This window comes from Coregonus lavaretus (genome assembly GCF_964263955.1).
Source record: "Coregonus lavaretus genome assembly, chromosome: 19".
Lineage (NCBI taxonomy): Eukaryota > Metazoa > Chordata > Actinopteri > Salmoniformes > Salmonidae > Coregonus > Coregonus lavaretus.
The window spans coordinates 37646429-37670012 of record NC_140006.1 but is presented as its reverse complement, the minus strand read 5'-3'; positions in this window follow the sequence as shown (position 1 = coordinate 37670012).

Sequence of the window (23584 nt, the reverse complement as noted above, 5' to 3'; positions counted from 1 at the left end):
GAAAAATGCCAAGGGGGATGAATACTTTTGCAAGGCACTGTATATACAGTGCATTCGGAAAGTATTCAGACCCGTTGACTTTTTCCAAATTTTGTTACGTTACAGCCTTATTCTAAAATTGATACAATTGTTATTTTTTCTCATAAATCTACACACAATACCCCATAATGACAAAGCGAAAACAGGTTTTTAGAAATGTTTGCAAATGTATTAAAAATATAAAAAACAGAAATACCTTATTTACATAAGTATTCAGACCCTTTGCTATGAGATTCGAAATTGAGCTCAGGTGCATCCTGTTTCCATTGATCATCCTTGAGGTGTTTCTACAACTTGATTGGAGTCCACTTGTGGTAAATTCAATTGATTGGACATGATTTGGAAAGGCACACACCTGTCTATATAAGGTCCCACAGTTGACAGTGCATGTCAGAGCAAAATCCAAGCCATGAGGCCGAAGGAATTGTCCGTAGAGCTCCGAGACAGGATTGTGTCGAGGCACAGATCTGGGGAAAGTTACCAAACATTTCTTCAGCATTGAAGATCCCCAAGAACACAGTGGCCTCCATAATTCTTGAATGGAAGAAGTTTGGAACCACCAAGACTCTTCCTAGAGCTGGCCGCCTGGCCAAACCGAGCAATTGGGGGAGAAGGCCTTGGTCAAGGAGGTGACCAAGGACCCGATGGTCACTCTGACAGAGCTCCAGAGTTCCTCTGTGGAGATGGGAGAACCTTCTAGAAGGACATCCCTGCAGCACTCCACCAATTAGGCCTTATGGTAGAGTTGCCAGACGGAAGCCACTCCTCAGTAAAAGGCACATGACATCCCACATGACATTCCGTCTCTGGAGAGACCTGAAAATAGCTGTGCAGCGACGCTCCCCATCCAACCTGACAGAGCTTGAGAGGTTCTGCAGAGAAGAGTGGGAGAAACTCCCCAAATACAGGTGTGTAAAGGGTCTGAATAGTTACACTATACAGTGGGGGGAAAAAGTATTTAGTCAGCCACCAATTGTGCAAGTTCTCCCACTTAAAAAGATGAGAGAGGCCTGTAATTTTCATCATAGGTACACATCAACTATGACAGACAAATTGAGAAAAGAAAATCCTGAAAATCACATTGTAGGATTTTTAATGAATTTATTTGCAAATTATGGTGGAAAATAAGTATTTGGTCACCTACAAACAAGCAAGATTTCTGGCTCTCACAGACCTGTAACTTCTTCTTTAAGAGGCTCCTCTGTCCTCCACTCGTTACCTGTATTAATGGCACCTGTTTGAACTTGTTATCAGTATAAAAGACACCTGTCCACAACCTCAAACAGTCACACTCCAAACTCCACTATGGCCAAGACCAAAGAGCTGTCAAAGGACACCAGAAACAAAATTGTAGACCTGCACCAGGCTGGGAAGACTGAATCTAAAATAGGTAAGCAGCTTGGTTTGAAAAAATCAACTGTGGGAGCAATTATTAGGAAATGGAAGACATACAAGACCACTGATAATCTCCCTCGATCTGGGGCTCCACGCAAGATCTCACCCCGTGGGGTCAAAATGATCACAAGAATGGTGAGCAAAAATCCCAGAACCACACAGGGGGACCTAGTGAATGACCTGCAGAGAGCTGGGACCAAAGTAACAAAGCCTACCATCAGTAACACACTACGCCGCCAGGGACTCAAATCCTGCAGTGCAAGACGTGTCCCCCTGCTTAAGCCAGTACATGTCCAGGCCCGTCTGAAGTTTGCTAGAGTGCATTTGGATGATCCAGAAGAGGATTGGGAGAATGTCATATGGTCAGATGAAACCAAAATAGAACTTTTTGGTAAAAACTCAACTCGTCGTGTTTGGAGGACAAAGAATGCTGAGTTGCATCCAAAGAACACCATACCTACTGTGAAGCATGGGGGTGGAAACATCATGCTTTGGGGCTGTTTTTCTGCAAAGGGACAAGGACGACTGATCCGTGTAAAGGAAAGAATGAATGGGGCCATGTATCATGAGATTTTGAGTGAAAACCTCCTTCCATCAGCAAGGGCATTGAAGATGAAACGTGGCTGGGTCTTTCAGCGTGACAATGATCCCAAACACACCGCCCGGGCAACGAAGGAGTGGCTTCGTAAGAAGCATTTCAAGGTCCTGGAGTGGCCTAGCCAGTCTCCAGATCTCAACCCCATAGAAAATCTTTGGAGGGAGTTGAAAGTCTGTGTTGCCCAGCGACAGCCCCAAAACATCACTGCTCTAGAAGAGATCTGCATGGAGGAATGGGCCAAAATACCAGCAACAGTGTCACGCTCGTCGAACAGAGATGAGGACCAAGGCGCAGCGTTGCAGGCAAACATACTCTTTAATTAGAGACACGATCAAAAACAACAAACGATACGTGACAGTTCACGGTCTAACATAAACAGACTAGAAACAAGATCCCACAAACTCTGTGGGGAAACAGGCTGCTAAAGTATGGTTCTCAATCAGAGTCAACAAGCAACAGCTGAATCACGTTGCCTCTGATTGAGAACCACACTGGCCAACATAGAACCACAATACCAGAATGTGAAACCTAGAACAACACACATAGACTTTACACACCCTGGCTCAACATATTAGAGTCCCCAGAGCCAGGGCGTGACAAACAGTGTGTGAAGACTTACAGAAAACGTTTGACCTGTGTCATTGCCAACAAAGGGTATATAACAAAGTATTGAGAAACTTTTGTTATTGACCAAATACTTATTTTCCACCATAATTTGCAAATAAATTCATTAAAAATCCTACAATGTGATTTTCTGGATTTTTTTTTCTCATTTTGTCTGTCATAGTTGACGTGTACCTATGATGAAAATTACAGGCCTCTCTCATCTTTTTAAGTAGGAGAACTTGCACAATTGGTGGCTGACTAAATACTTTTTTCCCCCACTGTATATACAAAAGTTTGTGGACAACCCTTCAAATTAGTGGATTCGGCTATTTCAGCCACATCCGTTGCTGAAAGCTGTATAAAATTGAGCACACAACCATGAAATCTCTATAGACAAACATTGGCAGTTTAATGGCCTTACTGAAGAGCTCAGTGACTTTCAACGTGGCACCGTCATAGGATGCCACCTTTCCAACAAGTCAGGTCGTCACATTTCTGCCCTGCTAGAGCTGCCCCGGTCAACTGTATGTGCCGTTATTGTGAAGTGGAAACGTCTAGGTTTGGCAGATGCCAGGAGAACGCTACCTGCCCCAATGCATAGTGCCTAATTGCCCAACATCAGTGCCTGACCTCACTAATGCTCTTGTTGCTGAATGGAAGCAAGTCCTAGTGGAAAGCCTTCCCAGAAGAGTGGAGGCTGTTATATCAGCAAAGGGGGGACCAACTCCATATTAATGCCCATGATTTTCGAATGAGATGTTTGACGAGCAGGTTTCCACATACTTTTGGTCATGTAGTGTATGTAAATGTGATATTTCTGTGTTTTATTGTTAATACATTAGCAAAAATTACTAAAAAAACTGTTTTGCTTTGTCATTATGGGGTATTGTGTGTAAATTGATGAGGGGAAAAAACAATTTAATTCATTTTAGAATAAGGCTGTAACGTAACAAAATGTGGAAAGGGTGAAGGGGTCTGAGTACTTTCCGAATGCACTGTATATATTCTGGACTCTGACATTGCTCATTCTGATATTTCTTCATTTCTTTCTTTACATTTTTGGGGATTTGTGTGTATTGTTTTGTATTGTTAGGTAATACTGTGTTTCGCTGCATCTGCAATAATATCATCAAAATATGTGTAAGAGACCAATCAAACTTGATTAGATTTTATTTGAATTACAGCCTGTTATTTCTACTCTGCTCATTAAGCTTGAGTCTACAGGATCTATAAAGGCCGCAAAGTGCAAGTTAACGAGAAACAATACAACAAAACAAAGGTGGGAAGAGAGCGAGAGAGAGCGCGTGGGGAACGGTGAGAAAAGAACAGGAGTGTAGTTGTGAAATGTAATTTGGGAATCAGTCAGCATCCATTAGGCCTTCTCTCTTCTGTTTCTCTCGCTTTCTCTCCTTCGATCTTCATTTTTCTCTCTCTCTCTCCGTCGCTAAATGTTCCCTCACTCAGCATGGCAGCGTGGGTACTCACTGCTCACCCAAGTGGTGCCCGTAGGCCCGCTGTTTCGCCAGCTCGCTCCCTAACCAAACTTTACCGCCCGCCTGCCCCCTCCCTCACCATGCTCATTAGCATATCATTATCATTTCATTTGCAAGCCTTCAATCTCTGCTCTGATTCTCACCACCTCTTCTGTTCTTTTTTTTAGGAGAACTTCCCTCGTCTGGTTAAATTATTCCCTGGCACTGGAAGGAAAGGAGGGAAGACATGCTACTGTCCATATTCATATGAGTGTGTGTGTGTATGTACTTGTGTGTGTGTGTGGGGGGGTTGTGTTAGGTATGCCAGGGGTAATTTTTGGCAGTCATTCCCTCCACATTATAGTCCAGACACTAAGAAACTGTGAAAAACTGAGAGCAAAGTAAGTACAGTAATCCAATTAATACACATTCTAGACCTCTCAGCAAACTGATTGCCAGCCTCTACCCTAATCCAAAATACTGAAGGAAAACGCCTGTACAAATAGAGAGTGAGTCATAATTAGCTTTTGACAATGTCATTCCCCTCAGTTTTTATGCCAATAAAGCTATAATTGTATTAAACTGAACTGAATTGGAGAGCCCTAAAGAAAGACTAATTAGCCAGGTGAATGGAGAGGGCGGGGTCACAGCCAGGCAATTAGAACAGTGACAGCCCATCCAGTACAGTGACAGCTAAGCCTGGGAGAGGAGAGAGGAACAGTCATACTGACGGCTGGGTGACCAACCTCTGGCTGCACAGCATGGGTCATCAGATACCTGACTGCCTGGTTAATGCAAGGACAACTGGAATGTACTGAATCTCTCTTTCACTTCTTCACTCTCTTTATCCAGGAAACAATGTGAGCCTTTTTAAGTAAGCGGATGACATGGCTCTGGTGGGACAATTTTTAAAAGATGCTACGTCAGATGGGGACACCTATTTTAAACAGGCCAACAACCTTCAAGAATGGTCCCAGACCGGTCAAGTGCCCCCCACATCAATGTGGACAAGACAAAGGAGCTGATCATCAATGGCAACAACCTGCCAATGTCCCAACCACTCTCTCTGAATGACCAACCAGTGGAGGTGGTTGAGTGTTTCAAATACCTAGGGACACAAATTGATGACAAGCTGAGCTTTCCAGAGAATGCAGACTGTATATAAAAAAATACAAAAAAATAAAGCAACCCAGCGCCTATTTCTAATCAGGAAATTGAAGGGGTTATGGTACAGCCAGGATGTTCTGGAGAGGGTGTACAGCAGTCTGGTGGAGAGCATCCTCACGTTCAATATGACAGTCTGGTATGGTAATCTGAGCCTGAGGATAGCATCCTCACGTTCAATATGACAGTCTGGTATGGTAATCTGAGCCTGAGGAGAGCATCCTCACGTTCAATATGACAGTCTGGTATGGTCATCTGAGCCTGAGGAGAGCATCCTCACGTTCAATATGACAGTCTGGTATGGTCATCTGAGCCTGAGGAGCAAAAGCAAACTGAGCAGAATAGTAAACACAGCCAGCAAAGTAATTGGTCGACCACAGGCACAGTTGAGCAGTCTGTTTCACAAGGCAACCTAGAGGAAGACACTGGCTGTCGTTGGCGACCCCTCCCACCCTCTACACCCTCAGTTCGAGAGGCTTCCTTCTGGCCGGTGCTTCAGAATGCCCATGGCCAAGAAGAACGTGTTCAAATATTAATTAGTTACTTGTGCTGTTGGATTACTAAATGCAACGTAAATTGTATCGGTATACAGTGCCGTGAAAAAGTATTTGCCCCCTTTCTAATTTTTTCTACTTTTGCATATTTTTGATACTGAATGTTATCAGATCTTCAACAAAAACCTAATATTAGATAAAGGGAACCTGAGTTCACAAATAACACAACAATTACATTCTTATTTCATTTATTTCATTAACAAAGTTATGCAACACCCAATGCCCCTGTGTGAAAAAGTAATTGCCCCCTTACACTCAATAATTGGTTGTACCAATGACTCCAACCGAACGCTTCCTGTAGTTGTTGATCAGTCTCGCATGTCGCTGTGGAGGAATTTTGGCCCACTCTTCCATGCAGAACTGCTATAACTCAGCGACATTTGTGGGTTTTCAAGCATGAACTGCTCTTTTCAAGTCCTGCCACAACATCTCAATTGGGATTAGGTCTGGACTTTGACTAGGACATTCCAAAACTTTAAATGTGTTGCTTTTTAGCCATTTTTATGTAGACTTGATTGTGTGTTTTGGATCATTGTCTTGCTGCATGACCCAGCTGCGCTTAAGCTTCAGCTCACAGACGGATGGCCTGACATTCTCCTGTAGAATTCTCTGATACAGAGCAGAATTCATGGTTCTTTCTATTAAGGCAAGTTGTCCTGGTCCTGAGGCAGCAAAGCATCCCCAAACCATCACACTACCGCCACCATGTTTGACCGTTGGTATGAGGTTCTTACTGTGGAATGCAGTGTTTGGTTTTCACCAGGCATAATGGGACCCATGTTGTTGAAAAAGTTATACATTGACTCATCTGTCCATAGAACGTTCCTCCAAGAGTATTGATGATCATCCACGTTTTTAAGCTGCTTTTTGGCAAACTTGAGTCAAGTTTTTGGACCTTTCTGAAGGCACTGGATGTGTATGTGATCCTTTTAATGTAAGGTGATGCCAAAGAAAATGTTTCTTCCTGGACAGTTCTATTCTATTCTCCATTCTCACTTTCCCTGAGATTTCAAAAGCATAATTTAAAACTTTGCTTGAGTTAAACAATGGCAAATTGTACTGAGAGCATGATGCCATATTAGAATAGTTCCTACTTTCTTCATACTGTATATCTATCTAATTATTTTTGTTGAGAAAAAAAAAAGGTCAATATGGTTGACTTCTTTCAGTTTTCGTTGCTATCATTTCAGGAATATCATTAGTCCACTCCATTTTCCATTCTTGCCCAATCCCTTGTGTGTGTGTGAGAGAGAGAAAGAGGGAGTGCGAGAAAAGAGGTGAGTGAGAGAGGGAGGGAGCGAGACAGAGAGGCTTCAGAAGAGGGGAAGTGATCCATCTCTCTCTGACTGAGGGCTGAGCAGCATGAGTGATGACCTCGCTGTGTTGATATTATATTTGTGTTCTGTTATCAATTCAAATCACCCCCTCATTCTACACACACACACACACACACATCCTCAGCCTCCACACACACACACATCCTCAGCCTCCACACACACACACAAACACCATAGACAGAAGAGCAGGCACGGGAGGGCTCACTCGATGGCTCGACTCGATCACCTGTGACAGTTTTGATTTGATGTCACTCTTTTGGCATGTTTGCGCGGCGCCTGTCAGAGCGGTTAAAAGGTAATTGTGTGACATTAGTCAGGAGATGGGCGCTCTTGCTCTGTCTTGCGTCTCACCCCCCGCCACCAATGCGCCAAACTGGAGGGGGGACAGGCAGTTATAAATGGCCCCCATTTCCCCAACAACTCCGTTCTCCATTGTGGAGCGTGTGTCGCCCCAGGGTGGGGAGGGTGGAGGGGGGGCATTGTTGGGATATAGGTATGGGGGCGTTGGGGGGAGGCAATGCAGGCTGTTAGTCCCAGAGGACAGCTAGCTAGCTATATGTTGACATGGAGAGAAGACAAGAGACACACTTCTAGATAGTCTGGCTATCTGTCCTACTCATCATCAGGGAACACTGTCCTCACCCATGTAATACTGTGTGGGAATGTTTGAGTAGTGAGAGAGTGGTTGTACGTGGATAGTTTGTTGAAAAGTTGAGAACACAGTATAGGTTGACAACAGCACAGTATAGATGGCTTGGCTGACAACGTCACGAAAAAGATGCGTGCACATCAATGTGGCCAGAAGGCGTGTGTTGTTATGATTCTGAACGGTCAGATAGCTAGCAACAATGACAAGAAGCTGCCTTGTGGGGAATTGCAGGTTGCTCGTTTCAGCTTGTTATTGATAGCATATCTTGTTTTGAGGTGTTTTCACTGTTGTCATGTCTATGCTAATATGGCTGAAATTCTCTAGCTAAGGAAAAACTGTAACGATGTATTTGAGAGACGACAAGTGCTCATTGTGCAAATGTATTTATGTTTTCCATAAACATTTGGAGACTAAATATAGTTCACGTTGTCAACAATCTAAGCCAACCCAGTCTGTTTTCCCCCTAGTTGCGCACGCGTCGGTTTAGGTATTTTCTGAAGTTTACACTTTTAGTTGAAGAACTTTAACATGCACTTTACAAGTCAGTCCGTGTATCTGTTTTTATACCTCCGGAAGTGGAGTTTGAACCATTAACCTTCCTTGCCACTTACATCGACCAACTGCTCTTCTTTAAGTTGAGGCCCTCCGCTAGAGTGCATATCTACTCCTCTATCTCCTCCCAACTCCCCACCATAGACCTAAATATTAATGACTGTCAATAGGCTGATGTGTCTCGTCTCCCCTCTCCCTGTGGACAGCCTGGCTGGTGATCTAGCCCAGACATTAAGCACAGCGTATGAACAAACATCCCTAATCACAGCCTCTTAAAGACTCCTAATGAGTCTGAGGTAATTAGCCTGCCCAAAGTCAATATCTTCTCTCCCCAATCTGTTTTCCTAATTTGTCTGATATAGATTAGTGGATGAAGGGGGAAGCACAGACAGGGGGTGTTTTTGTGTGTGTTTGTCACTTTGTTGGTAATTTGTTTGCCATTGATGAGAATGGAAAACAGACTGAGCTTTCCTTGTGCCACTTGCCTTAAACCTGTGCTCTCTGGGTTATAACACCTTCCAGAATCATCACCAACCATCTACTGTAGTACCGTCCCTCGAAATAATGTGCAAATCTAGTATGTACGTATCTAACCGCTGCCTCTGTAAGCGATAATCGGCATTCTGAGCCATGAGCATCACAACGAAATATCCCTCTTTTGGCCATCCAGTCGACTAGAGGCCTTCTCAGCCACCGGCTCAAACCCATTTCTATAATCACTGCATCCCCCCTCTGTCTCCAAGTTTACCACTGAGAGATCTCAGGCTCGGGCTCTAAACCACAAACCCCTCACTTAAATCTGATAAGAGTCCTGGTGCTATTATGAGGCGATTTTCCCCTCGGAAGTCCGTCCATGTTCCCTCCACTATACTTCCCGACCGGCGTGGATTGTCTGCAATAAACACCAATCCTCCTTAAAATGAGAGTAAAGAAGAAAATAAGAAAAAGCCAAGAGGATCAGGGGATGAGTAGGCCAGAGGAAGGGATGGGGATCCAATCGACGGAGGGTTAGCAACTTAGCCCCCCCCACCCCCCCTTTCCTCTTCTTTTAAATGAATGTCAGGCTGCATTTCCTCCCCTGGCCACCGGGTAGTGCTGCAGCAGTACGGTGCTGAGGTACTTAGATGCCGTGAACGACGGGCTGATCCATTTGTTTGTTATCTCAATCCGGGATTTGGAGAGATACAAAGCTGATTAGGCAACAAAAGCATATGGGGAGCTAAAGGACACTTAGGTAATGGGTTTTGACAGCCTCTTTGGCACGGCAGAAATCTCATCCTCTTTCTCTCTCTCTCTCTGCTCTAAATATGGTTGTTATTCTTTTTCTCCACCAGCCACGGCAAGGAAGGGTTAGGACTAGGAGGATTGAAAGAGCTTTAGGGGGAGTTGTTCAGGAGAAGTATATAAAACAATTGCAATAAAAAGTGCCACATCTCTGCCTGAAGACTGCCCTGCAGTGTGAGCCTGCAATTCTAATTTACTTCTGTCCAGGTTGTATGTATTTTGTATTTGTATTTATTAGGGATCCACTAGCTGTTGGCAAGGCAGCAGTTACTCTTCCTGGGGTCCAAACACATTAAGGCACTTACGTCACAAAAAAAACAACATTAGTACACCACTACATACAGTTGAAGTCGGAAGTTTACATACATCTTAGCCAAATACATTTAAACTCAGTTTTTCACAATTCCTGACATTTAATCCTAGTAAGAATTCCCTGTCTTAGGTCAGTTAGGATCACCACTTTATTTTAAGAATGTAAAATGTCAGAATAATAGTAGAGAGAATGATTTATTTAAGCTTTTATTTCTTTCATCACATTCCCAGTGGGTCAGAAGTTTACATACACTAAATTAGTATTTGGTAGCATTGCCTTTAAATTGTTTAACTTGGGTCAAACGTTTTGGGTAGCCTTCCACAAGCTTCCCACAATAAGTTGGGTGAATTTTGGCCCATTCCACCTGACAGAGCTGGTGTAACTGAGTCAGGTTTGTAGGCCTCCTTGCTCGCACACACTTTTTCAGTTCTGCCCACACTTTCTATAGGATTGAGGTCAGGGCTTTGTGATGGCCACTCCAATACCTTGACTTTGTTGTCCTTAAGCCATTTTACCACAACTTTGGAAGTATGCTTGGGGTCATTGTCCCTTTTTGGAAGACCCATTTGCGACCAAGCTTTAACTTCCTGACTGATGTCTTGAGATGTTGCTTCAATATATCCACATCATTTTCCTTCCTCATGATGCCATCTATTTTGTGAAGTGCACCAGTCTCTCCTGCAGCAAAGCACCCCCACAGCATGATGCTGCCACCCCGTGCTTCACGGTTGGGATGGTGTTCTTCTGCTTGCAAGCAGCCCCCTTTTTCCTCCAAACATAATGATGGTCATTATGGCCAAACAGTTCTATTTTTGTTTCATCAGACAAGAGGACATTTCTCCAAAAAGGCGATCTTTGTCCCCATGTGCAGTTGCAAACCGTAGTCTGGCTTTATTATGGCGGTTTTGGAGCAGTGGCTTCTTCCTTGCTGAGCGGCCTTTCAGGTTATGTCGATATAGGACTTGTTTTACTGTGGATACAGATACTTTTGTACCTGTTTCCTCCAGCATCTTCACAAGGTCCTTTGCTGTTGTTCTGGGATTGATTTGCACTTTTCGCACCAAAGTACATTAATCTCTAGGAGACAGAACGCGTCTCCTTCCTGAGCGGTATGACGGCTGCGTGGTCCCATTTTGTTTATACTTGCGTACTATTGTTTGTACAGATGAACGTGGTACCTTCAGGCTTTTGGAAATTGCTCCCAAGGATGAACCAGACTTGTGGAGGTCTACAATGTATTTTCTAAGGTCTTGGCTGATTTCTTTTGATTTTCCCATGATGTCAAGCAAAGAGGCACTGAGTTTGAAGGTAGGCCTTGAAATGCATCCACAGGTACACCTCCAATTGACTCAAATTATGTCAATTAGCCTATCAGAAGCTTCTAAAGCCATGACATAATTTTCTGGAATTTTCCAAGCTGTTTAAAGTCACAGTCAACTTAGTGTATGTAAACTTCTGTGATACAGTGAATTATAAGTGAAATAATCTGTCTGTAAACAATTGTTGGAAAAATGACTTGTGTCATGCACAAAGTAGATGTCCTAGCCGACTTGCCAAAACTATAGTTTGTTAACAAGAAATGTGTGGAGTGGTTGAAAAAAGAGTTTTGAATGAACTTCCCTATAAGCATGCTTAAAGTCAGTTGTTAATTTGTTTACTGTGAAATAGTATCTGGTCAAACACAACCATTTTTTCCAAAAGTCTAATAAGGGTTGGTAACAGGCTGATTGGTCGGCTGTTTGAGCCAGTAAAGGGTGCTTTGCTATTCTTGGGTAGCAGAATGACTTTTGCTTACCTCCAGGCCTGAGGGCACACACTTTCATGTAGGCTTAGATTGAAGAGATGGCAGTGAATCCACTTCAAAAAAAGGATATACAATGCATAATAAATTATCTGATAGAACAGGTGTTTTTAATTAATGTAATGACATTGCATGTGTCACTTCTAACCTCACAGTGTGATAACAATATTCAAGCTACCCACTGGGCACACACTGGTTGAATGAACGTTGTTTCCACGTCATTTCAATGAAATGACGTGGAACCAACGTGGAATAGACATTGAATTGACATCTGTGCCCAGTGGGTATGCTCCATCCCTTCATGTGTGTGTGTTTTTGTGCGTAGACATGAACAATCCTAGGTGTGGTGGAGGAATGGATGGAGGGATGGATGGATGAATAGGGATGGAGGGGTGAAGGAATGGATGGAGGGGTGAAGGAATGGATGGAGGGATGGATGGATGAATAGATTAATAGATGTAGAGGAAGTGAATCATTAATCCAGGCTTACTGTTAGGAGGGAGGCCTTGGCCAAACGGCTCTACCGGGCCAGGGCTTAGGCCTCAGAGAAAGGCCTAAATCTTGACTTTTAGCTCCCGCCTTCCTTCAGCTGAATTCGTAAGCTCTTTTTCTAAAGGATCATGCAAACAAACAAAGCCCCCCTCCCGTCACCAACACATACACAAACTCAGCACATGCAAAAACACTAGCCCTTGTTAGCCTTGTACCTCTCTTTCTCTCTTTCTCTTAATGTCCTCCTCCTCCTTCTCTCTCTCTCTCTCTCTCTCTCTCTCTCTCTCTCTCTCTCTCTCTGTCTCTCTGTCTCTCTGTCTCTCTGTCTCTGTCTCTCTCTCTCTCTGTCTCTGTCTCTGTCTCTGTCTCTGTCTCTCTCTCTCTCTCTCTCTCTCTCTCTCTCTGTGTCTCTCTCTCTCTCTCTCTCTCTCTCTCTCTGTGTCTCTCTGTCTCTGTCTCTGTCTCTGTCTCTGTCTCTGTCTCTGTCTCTGTCTCTGTCTCTCTCTCTCTCTCTCTCTGTCTCTCTCTCTCTCTCTCTGTCTCTCTGTCTCTCTGTCTCTCTGTCTCTCTGTCTCTGTCTCTGTCTCTGTCTCTCTCTCTCTCTCTCTCTCTCTCTCTCTCTCTCTCTCTCTCTCTCTCACACACACACACAAAAACACACACCTACATTCACACCTCACAAGGGATTTGGGGAGATAGAAATGGTATACCTCAATTTAAACAAATAAACAAGAGCAGAGTTTAGAGAGACTTCAATTGAGAGAATACAGACTTCCATTCCATGCTAGTGTTGAAGAAATCCATAAAAATATGTGAAATCCATTAAAATGTTTAATTTTCATGTTCACTACATGGCCAAAAGCTCACAGAACGGGACCGCCGAGTGATGAAGCGCGCAGCGCGTAAAAATTGTCTGTCCTTGGTTGCAACACTCACTACCGAGTTTCAAACTGCCTCTGGAAGCAACGTCAGCACAATAACTGTTCGTCAGGAGCTTCATGAAATGGGTTTCCATGGCCGAGCAGCCGCACACAAGCTTAAAATCACCATGCACAATGCCAAGCGTCGGCTGGAGTGGTGTAAAGCTCACCGCCATTGGACTCTGGAGCAGTGGAAACACGCAGTCTGACACAAATCTGGGTTTGGTGGATGCCAGGAGAACGTTAAAACAGCCCCAAATCATAGTGGCAACTGTAAAGTTTGGTGGAGGAGGAATAATGGTCTGGGGCTGTTTTTCATGCTTCGGGCTAGGCCCCTTAGTTCCAGTGAAGGGAAATCTTAATGCTACAGCATACAATGACATTCTAGACGATTCTGTGCTTCCAACTTTGTGGCAACAGTTTGGGGAAGGCCCTTTCCTGTCTCAGCATGACAATGCCCCCATGCACAAAGCGAGGTCCATTCAGAAATGGTTTGTCGAGATCGGTATGGAAGAACTTGACTAGCCTGCACAGAGCCCTGACCTCAACCCTATCGAACACCTTTGGGATGAATTGGAACGCCGAAAGAGAGCCAGGCCTAATCGCCCAACATCAGTGGCCGACCTCACTATACTCTTGTGGCTGAATGGAAGCAAGTCCCCGCAGCAAAGTTCCGACATCTAGTGGAAAGCCTTCCCAGATTAATGGAGGCTGTTATAGCAGCAAAGGGGGAACCAACTCCACATTAATGCCCTTGATTTTGGAATGAGATGTTGGACGAGCAGGTGTCCATATACTCTTGGTCATGTAGTGTATATTACATTCCATTAACGGTAACATTAACTCAAGTATTTGTTTACTGTTTAGTGTGATTGAGTTTAGATCTGAGTTGAAATAATGCTTGGGAAATAATCACCATTAATAGATTTCAGACAGAATACATTATTTCATCAGGCTGTGGCACACACTTAGGCCTTGTAAATAACAAGTGAAATTGCGACAACTTCAATAACCCAACTACTCATAATTATAGCCCCTGTTTATGAATACAAATTGAATTTCCATGGTGCCCTTGTAGCAGTCATGGCTGATTTGATTTATTCCATAATGAATATTTTCCCGTTCAACTCGGAAGATGGAAAACCATTTTCCTGCTAAATGAGACCCAGCTTTACAGCCAAGTAGTTTTGTCACAATGTTTGGCACATCAGCATTCTTAGGGACATGATATTTCTTTATTGTTTTGGATTCAACAAAGCTGTCCACATTGCAAGTGAATGACAATTTGACATACTCAAAAGGAGTGTAGAACAAACTACTTGAACTGTATGCCAACATGGGTTCCCAAACATAGCAAACCTTTGACTAAAGTCTATCTAAACAACCGACTGTAAGTGCAACCCACATTATCTAACTTGTTAATAACACAACTTTTAGTATGACACTTTTCCTCTACTGTTATTCATAAATATCAGGTTGTACAGGACGAGAGACAGGAACAGCGATAGGAAGAGAGACAGGAAGAGAGACAGGAAGAGAAACAGGAAGAGAGACAGGAAGAGAGAGAAGAAGAGAGAGAGGAGGATAGATAGGGGGAGATAGAGGTAGCGATAGGAGGAGAGACTGGAAGAGAGACAGGAGGAGAGACAGGAAGAGAGAACAGGGGGAGAGAACAGGGGGAGAGAACATGGGGAGAGAGCTGAAGAGGTCTGAGGCAACTAAAGCTACATCACTGACTGGCAAATAGAGATACCAAGGCTACATAATTTACCAGCTAATGTTATACAGATACCAAGGCTATATCATTTACCAGCTAATGCTATACAGATACCAAGGCTACATCATTTACCAGCTAATGTTATACAGATACCAAGGCTACATCATTTACCAGCTAATGTTATACCGATACCAAGGCTACATCATTTACCAGCTAATGTTATACAGATACCAAGGCTACATCATTTACCAGCTAATGTTATACAGATACCAAGGCTACATCATTTACCAGCTAATGTTATACCGATACCAAGGCTACATCATTTACCAGCTAATGTTATACAGATACCAAGGCTACATCATTTACCAGCTAATGTTATACAGATACCAAGGCTACATCATTTACCAGCTAATGTTATACAGATACCAAGGCTACATCATTTACCAGCTAATGTTATACCGATAATGTGCAATTGACCAGAGGCCTGCTAAATAATGCAGACCCGAGCTTGGGCCACGAAGAGTATTTAAATGATATTGATAAACTAATCTGCCAAGGTGTGTAATGTATTCAGTCACAAAGCTCCCCACTTCTGATCCAATAGTAGGCTTAAACTGGAATAGCTCCGAGTCTGAAAGAAAATAAAACACACAACGAGACAGAAGAATGGTTGGATGAGACAGGAGGAGAGGGGAAGAGGGAGTGACTGGTGAGGGGTTAGAGAGAAAGAACAGAGAGAGCGAGAGTTAGACGAAGGGATGTGCTGTCCATCCATCCCCGGCTCCCTGCATCGCCAGGAGGCAACTGAAGGTGTAAAGTTGTTAACGAGCTCATCGACAGTGATATCACACGGAGAGGAGGTCCATCAGGAGAATTAGACGCGGGGCTCTGTAGCCTACGTCCTGAGGTGCATTGTGGGAGGACACAGAAACTTTGGGGAGATAGATTACGCACAAACACATCCTTATCCACTCACAGGTGGCTGGGAAATGGAGAGGCATAGCTAAGAAGAATAAAAGTTGCCTGCACATTGTTATCGCTCCTCGGTAAGACTAACATGCCAATACTATATCCTGTGTGTACCATTTGGTCTGCAATTCTGTGTTTTGTGTATAATGACTACTTATCTACAATGTAATAACTAGAATTATAAACTGGGTGGTTCAAGCCCTGAATGCTGATTGGCTGACAGCCATGGAATAATCAGACCGTATACCACGGGTATGACAAAAAATGTATTTTTACTGCTCTAATTACATTGGTAACCAGTTTATAATAGCAATAAGGCACCTCAGGGGTTTGTGGTATATGGTCAATATACCACAGCTAAGGGCTGTATCCAGACACCCCGCGTTGCGTCGTGCATAAGAACAGCCCTTAGCCATGGTATATTGGCCATATACCACACCCCCTCTGGCCTTATTGCTTAAATAGCCCTTTTCATATAGGTTCCATAGGAATGCCATGACAATGGAATCTCTAAGTGAAGGTGATGTGATTTACATAGTTCATAACTTCCTTCTGTGGAGATGAATTGTGATAAGGATTGATGGGATAAACATATTTATTTCAAATAGAGATTAGAAAAAGAGCAATGAAATAACATGTTACATCAATAAATTTTTCTGGTCCACATCAAATAACAACAATTATGTTGTTGAGGACATAATCAGGAATTATCAGGATTGAAGCAGACTGAATGACAAGTCCACCAAAACAAATGGAAAGATACCCATCTTATTGTTATTATGAAGAAACTTAGGAGTAAATCTGTTATGATCATGATGATGATCAGTGTCAATAAAGAAGAAAAACATGTTTCTCTGACCAGTGATATGTATGTAGCCAGTCCAAGGCCTCAGATGTTTAGTCCGGATTGTTGAGGGAGGGTTTAAAGGGATTATAAAGCAGCATGAGAAAAAACACTGTCTAATGCTGAAATGGAGACCTTGGCATATGCACAACAACTTAAGAATAATATCATACATGTCCAACTTCAATAACAGAATACTACAAGAATAAAATATGACAAGACTATCAATATTATTGTCTCTCCAAAATGCTTCCATATAGTGTTTGTATAGTCAGATGCCTAAACTCAACAAAACTATATACTTGAACAAAGCTACTTTATACTATTAGTACTTATCCAAATTATTTGGATACATTTAAAGTTTAATGAGTTCCTCCATCTTTCATCTTAGAATATACCGATGGATAATGGGTTTGTTTATATTTAATTTCCGATATTCTAATATCCATTTTAATAGCACTGCCTATTTGAACCCTCCCATCTTACCCTGTGATGTTCCCTCTTTGCATGATAAAGAGCTTTCCAGCGCAAATATCAGCCTTGAGAATATTTATGTGGAACATATTTATTCATATGTGCAATATATGAGAGCAGAAAATTCTACTTTAAGGTCTGGTGGAAAAATAAATAAACTAAGTCAAAATAAATAGCTACAGTATTAAAGTTAACTATTTTGGCTTTTGATATTGATACAGTATTTGCGGGAGGGCTGGCATGGCCTCCAAATTAATAACAGTAGACCTAATGCCATTTGGGTACTTAGGAGTGTGTCCAATACTTTAAGTAATAGCGTTAATGGCGAATTTGAAGGAGATTGATTTGAACATCAAACAGGACCTTAAAGGGAGCACTTCCTTCATGGCCGTGGGTTTTAGAAGTTCTGAATTCACTTCCTCTCTGAAGGAAGGAAATCATCTTTGGGTGGCTCGGCTCAGCGCCAACCAGAACAGCCTATACTGGGACTGGGGGAGTGACGATTGTTAGGGTAAGGCCCAGAAGAGAGAGAGTGCCCAGTAAGTAAGGTTATTGGAAAATAATTAGCCTAGCCCTGAAATCAGCAGGGATATTAAGCTCACTGGACCCAAACGCTCGCCCCTGGCCTCTTTTCTACAGCTAATTAAGTCTGAGAAGAACCAATTAATAAGGTTTCTTCATATAGCGACTGGTGCAAATGCAATAGATGCCTTTTATTGAATTGCAGAAACTAAATATTATTTTTGAGTGCACAGTAAAAACAGAGTTGATGTAATAATGAGAAGCAAGCTACAACAGTGTTTAAACGACACACTCAGGTGTCAATTTAGGGGAGACGTTCTTTGGTGATTTGAGTGATACTGAACAAGTAGGTTCTCTTAGTGGTCTGAAATGAATTAGGTTCCCCTAAGTGATCTGTTAATTTCAGAGGTGGTCAGTGATTCTTCAGTTCCTTTAACTGACATGTTCTTTGCCAAAGTAGAGGAGGTTGTGGTTCCTCCTCAGCAGGGTTGATTTAGCTGACACCTTTCTCACTGAGCTATGGAAGGGAGGATAGTCTTCCCAGTCATGTTGTGACACGGCTGTGTCTTGGGATGAGAATCAGGAGCTTGAAGAAGTGAGTTTGGAAAACCAGATCCACCGGACTTGTCACTTCTGGTGTTGAGGGGCGGTTCACTGTTCCACCAGCATGTAGGCCTATTGTGTCTCCGGTTAAGGTGGAGGGAAGTGAGGAGGATATGGGCACTGGTTGAATCAACGTTGTTTCCACGTCGTTTCAATAAAATTATGTTTAACCGACATGGAATAGACGTTGAATTGACGTCTGTGCCCAGTGGGGTGAGTGCTCAGAGCTGGAGAAAATAGGCATTTGGGAGCTTGGATGGTGTTCCTAGTGAGTTGGCTGAAGTTGTGGTCAATGTTTACTTGTCTCTTATTGCTGGCTACATATCAGATGGAGCTTGGTGCTTGTGACCATGGGCCTAGTGAATGGAGTTGGTCTCTCAGTGTAGAACCAGAGGGGTTCCAGGTTGTCCCGTGGTTTGTTCAAGGCAGATACTTTCGGCAGGAAAAAATTACCTGAGTGCAGAGCAGTGAATTTGATGGTTTGGGTTTTTGACTGGTTTTCGGTTTTCAGAATGTCTTTATCTCAGAGTTGAGGGTTTCTGTAGTCTGGTTGGGTAACTGCAGCTCTGGTGTTTATAGTGGACATATTTTGTCTCTTCAGTTAGGGAAGTGTTATGGAAAATAAATTAAAAAAGAATAAAAGTTAGGAAAATTCTGGAAAATAGATAGTCACTACTATGTGAGGTTTTTTATTTTATTTTCTTCTTGAGGGAGGTTTTATGATATGGGGGCAAGGTGAAGTTGCTGTCTCCTGGCCACATGTGCATCCAACACGATCCTCAAACGCTGGTTTCTCACATAAACACACACATTCATTCAGATTATAGACCCCGTAACTAGTGATGTACTTAGCTAGAAGGAGCCTAGGACCCGTAGACAAAGCGAGTGCAACAATATCCATAGGTTAGTTATGGGTTTCGTAACACTATGGATATTGGATATTCCTGTCATCTCTCTCCCCTTCCTTCCTTCCTTCCTTCCTTCCTTCCTTCCTTCCTTCCTTCCTTCCTTCCTTCCTTCCTTCCTTCCTTCCTTCCTTCCTTCCTTCCTTCCTTCCTTCCTTCCTTCCTTCCTTCCTTCCTTCCTTCCTTCCTTCCTTCCTTCCTTCTTTCATTTACATTTACATTTTAGTCATTTAGCAGACACTCTTATCCAGAGCGACTTACAGGAGCAATTAGGGTTAAGTGCCTTGCTCAAGGGCACATCGACAGATTTTTCACCTAGTTGGCTCGGGGATTAGAACCAGCAACCTTTCGGTTACTGGCACAACGCTCTTAACCACTAAGCTACCTTTCCTTCCTTCCTTCCTTCCTTCCTTCCTTCCTTCCTTCCTTCCTTCCTTCCTTCCTTCCTTCCTTCCTTCCTTCCTTCCTTCCTTCCTTCCTTCCTTCCTTCCTTCCTTCCTTCCTTCCTTCCTTCCTTCCTTCCTTCCTTCCTTCCTTCCTTCCTTCCTTCCTTCCTTCCTTCCTTCGTTCCTTCCTTCCTTCCTTCCTTCCTTCCTTCCTTCCTTCCTTCCTTCCTTCCTTCCTTCCTTCCTTCCTTCTCTAGAATTCTGTACTGTTCAATCCCCCCCCAAAACCATTGAGTTGTTCCCATCCCCATAGACATGAATATAGAACCTGGTCCCCACTCTCCCACTCAGTTAACGCCATCCCCAGGTGACCAAACATCCTCTCGCTTGTCAGCCCGGCACCAGCTGCTACCTATACCCAGGTCTGGGGCTGCTCAGGAAATCTAGCCCCAGGCTGTAAGGGAGCTGCGCAGGCCTCAGCGCCTAATCACCCCCTCCCAAGACAGCACTCATCAAGACAGCAGCTTCAACAAATCAATCTTCCTCTGACAGTTCATTCAGACTGAATTAATTTGGAATTAGAGGCCATTACGGCAATTGGCAGGCGTGGATATTCCCTCAACGAGGGCTGTTATCCTTTCTCTGAGAAGGAGAGAGAAGCCTTTTTTTTTCGCAGATCGACTGGATAAGGTGTTTTCCAACGCTGCTCAGGGGGCTGAGGGACGGACGGATTGAATTTTCAGTTGAACAAAGTCATCACTGCTCTCAATCAACAGAGAAAGAGAGTGCTAGGTGTTTTTCTGCGTTTCTTTCTGTCCTCATGCAAAATGGAGTGTGTTTAATGTGTCTAATTAGGGTCGTTGCTCTATCGACTGTCAAGAGCCAATGTTTGAGTTTCTCCACTCAAAAGGGTTGTATGAGAGTTGTACGAGGGTTGTATGAGGGCTGAAGTCTGGACTTGATGTTGTACACATAATTCAATAAGGCTTGATGAGAAAGTATAAAGTTCACAGGCTCAAAATATGCATTTAACGTAAGTACCAACACAAGGTTCAAAACAAATACAAAAACAGTAGTATAGTGTTTGTTTTTTTACTGCTCCAGATTATTGACTAAATATAGCAAAATCCTACTTGGAACTGGGCCTTTTGCATGTTACTCTATAGAGTGAAGGAATAGGAGTTATCCTGCTGGGGCAGATGACCCCAGAGTTTGCTTGGGGTTCACAACCTATGACCTGCTGGTTTGATCCTTTACTGCCCGAGACAACTAAACTCCATGGAGACACCACTCTGAAAAGATAAACACCAGCTTCACACTCAGGCTTTCAAACCACTACGCACGCACACACACACACACACACACACACACACACACACACACACACACACACACACACACACACACACACACACACACACACACACACACACACACACACACACACACACACACACACACACACACACACACACACACATACAGCTTAATCTTTCAGCAAGGCCGGTCCAGGGACTCCCCCATGCCTGTGAATGGAATGGGGTGGGGTGTGTCTGAATATCTCCCCCGCCATATTTCAGTCTGGGCCAAAAAGAAAAAGCATCTGCATATCTATCATATATATGCAAAAGCATATCTGAGCAGTTAGGCCGCTGCGGGTTTTAGGGATCTGGTTGGCTGTTCCTAATCCATGCAGCCCCTCCTCTTCTCCCACCCTATAGTCTGCTGCTACCTCCCCTTTCTCAGGTGAGCAACCTTTCAAGGTGGGTAAAAAGGGAATGGGACCATACTTTAACTGATTATAAATATTCCTCAAAAAAGTTAAAGGATTAGAAGATAAAATCCTCAAGATTTTTTTTCATACAAATTGTCAAATTACAAATGTTTATTATTTACTCAGAGTCAGGAACATAACGCACCGCTTCTAGTGACTGGCAACATGGCTGACTAGGTGAACGAGAGTACGGGAGAATTTCAATTGCATACTCCTCGCTCCTTCTCAATACCCATTGAAGGAGAAGAACAGAGGGGAGGGACCTATGGCTTTCTCATCCAACGGGTTTAGAGAAGGAAGCGAGGAGAGAGGATGCGAGGAGTATGCAATTGAGATTCTCCCTCTGAGAGCCCTTCTCCTGTTGAGCTGTGAGAGCACGGTCAATATTAACACTAACACACTCCTGTGGAAATACCTCAGAGACTTACAGGGGCGAGAGGAGGAGGAGGGAACGGAGGAGGAGGCGTGGACACAGACAGTTTCATAAGGAAAGAGGTAAATGCTAGGCCACTCTTCCTACACACATCCACGGGCCCACCCCCACCCCCACCCCCACCCCCATACTCACTCGGATCCCAAAACACTTCCAACCCTCTGATGACATGCTCCTTCAACACCTGCCCAATATTCCCAAAGACTAATACAGCCAGCACTTCAGCTGACAGCTTGCCCCCCCCCCCCCCACCCCCCGCCAACTGATGATAACCAACATGCATGTTCTCGCCCCCTTACAAACACCATTCCATCATAAAATAAATACAAATAACACAATGCAAATAACAACATCATCATATGAACCACATCAAAAAATGCTTTGTATTTTCAATGTTGACTGGTTCTTGTTCCTATAGCTATCTCCTACGCTTAGTGTTCACCTTGCCTAACCGTATCTGAGGGAAAAGCTTAGTGTTCACCTTGCCTAACCGTATCTGAGGGAAAAGCTTAGTGTTCACCTTGCCTAACCGTATCTGAGGGAAAAGCTTAGTGTTCACCTTGCCTAACCGTATCTGAGGGAAAAGCTTAGTGTTCACCTTGCCTAACCGTATCTGAGGGAAAAGCTTAATGTTCACCTTGCCTAACCGTATCTGAGGGAAAAGCTTAATGTTCACCTTGCCTAACCGTATCTGAGGGAAAAGCTTAGTGTTCACCTTGCCTAACCGTATCTGAGGGAAAAGCTTAGTGTTCACCTTGCCTAACCGTATCTGAGGGAAAAGCTTAGTGTTCACCTTGCCTAACCGTATCTGAGGGAAAAGCTTAGTGTTCACCTTGCCTAACCGTATCTGAGGGAAAAGCTTAGTGTTCACCTTGCCTAACCGTATCTGAGGGAAAAGCTTAGTGTTCACCTTGCCTAACCGTATCTGAGGGAAAAGCTTAATGTTCACCTTGCCTAACCGTATCTGAGGGAAAAGCTTAGTGTTCACCTTGCCTAACCGTATCTGAGGGAAAAGCTTAATGTTCACCTTGCCTAACCGTATCTGAGGGAAAAGCTTAGTGTTCACCTTGCCTAACCGTATCTGAGGGAAAAGCTTAGTGTTCACCTTGCCTAACCGTATCTGAGGGAAAAGCTTAGTGTTCACCTTGCCTAACCGTATCTGAGGGAAAAGCTTAGTGTTCACCTTGCCTAACCGTATCTGAGGGAAAAGCTTAGTGTTCACCTTGCCTAACCGTATCTGAGGGAAAAGCTTAGTGTTCACCTTGCCTAACCGTATCTGAGGGAAAAGCTTAATGTTCACCTTGCCTAACCGTATCTGAGGGAAAAGCTTAGTGTTCACCTTGCCTAACCGTATCTGAGGGAAAAGCTTAGTGTTCACCTTGCCTAACCGTATCTGAGGGAAAAGCTTAGTGTTCACCTTGCCTAACCGTATCTGAGGGAAAAGCTTAGTGTTCACCTTGCCTAACCGTATCTGAGGGAAAAGCTTAGTGTTCACCTTGCCTAACCGTATCTGAGGGAAAAGCTTAGTGTTCACCTTGCCTAACCGTATCTGAGGGAAAAGCTTAATGTTCACCTTGCCTAACCGTATCTGAGGGAAAAGCTTAATGTTCACCTTGCCTAACCGTATCTGAGGGAAAAGCTTAGTGTTCACCTTGCCTAACCGTATCTGAGGGAAAAGCTTAGTGTTCACCTTGCCTAACCGTATCTGAGGGAAAAGCTTAATGTTCACCTTGCCTAACCGTATCTGAGGGAAAAGCTTAATGTTCACCTTGCATAACTGT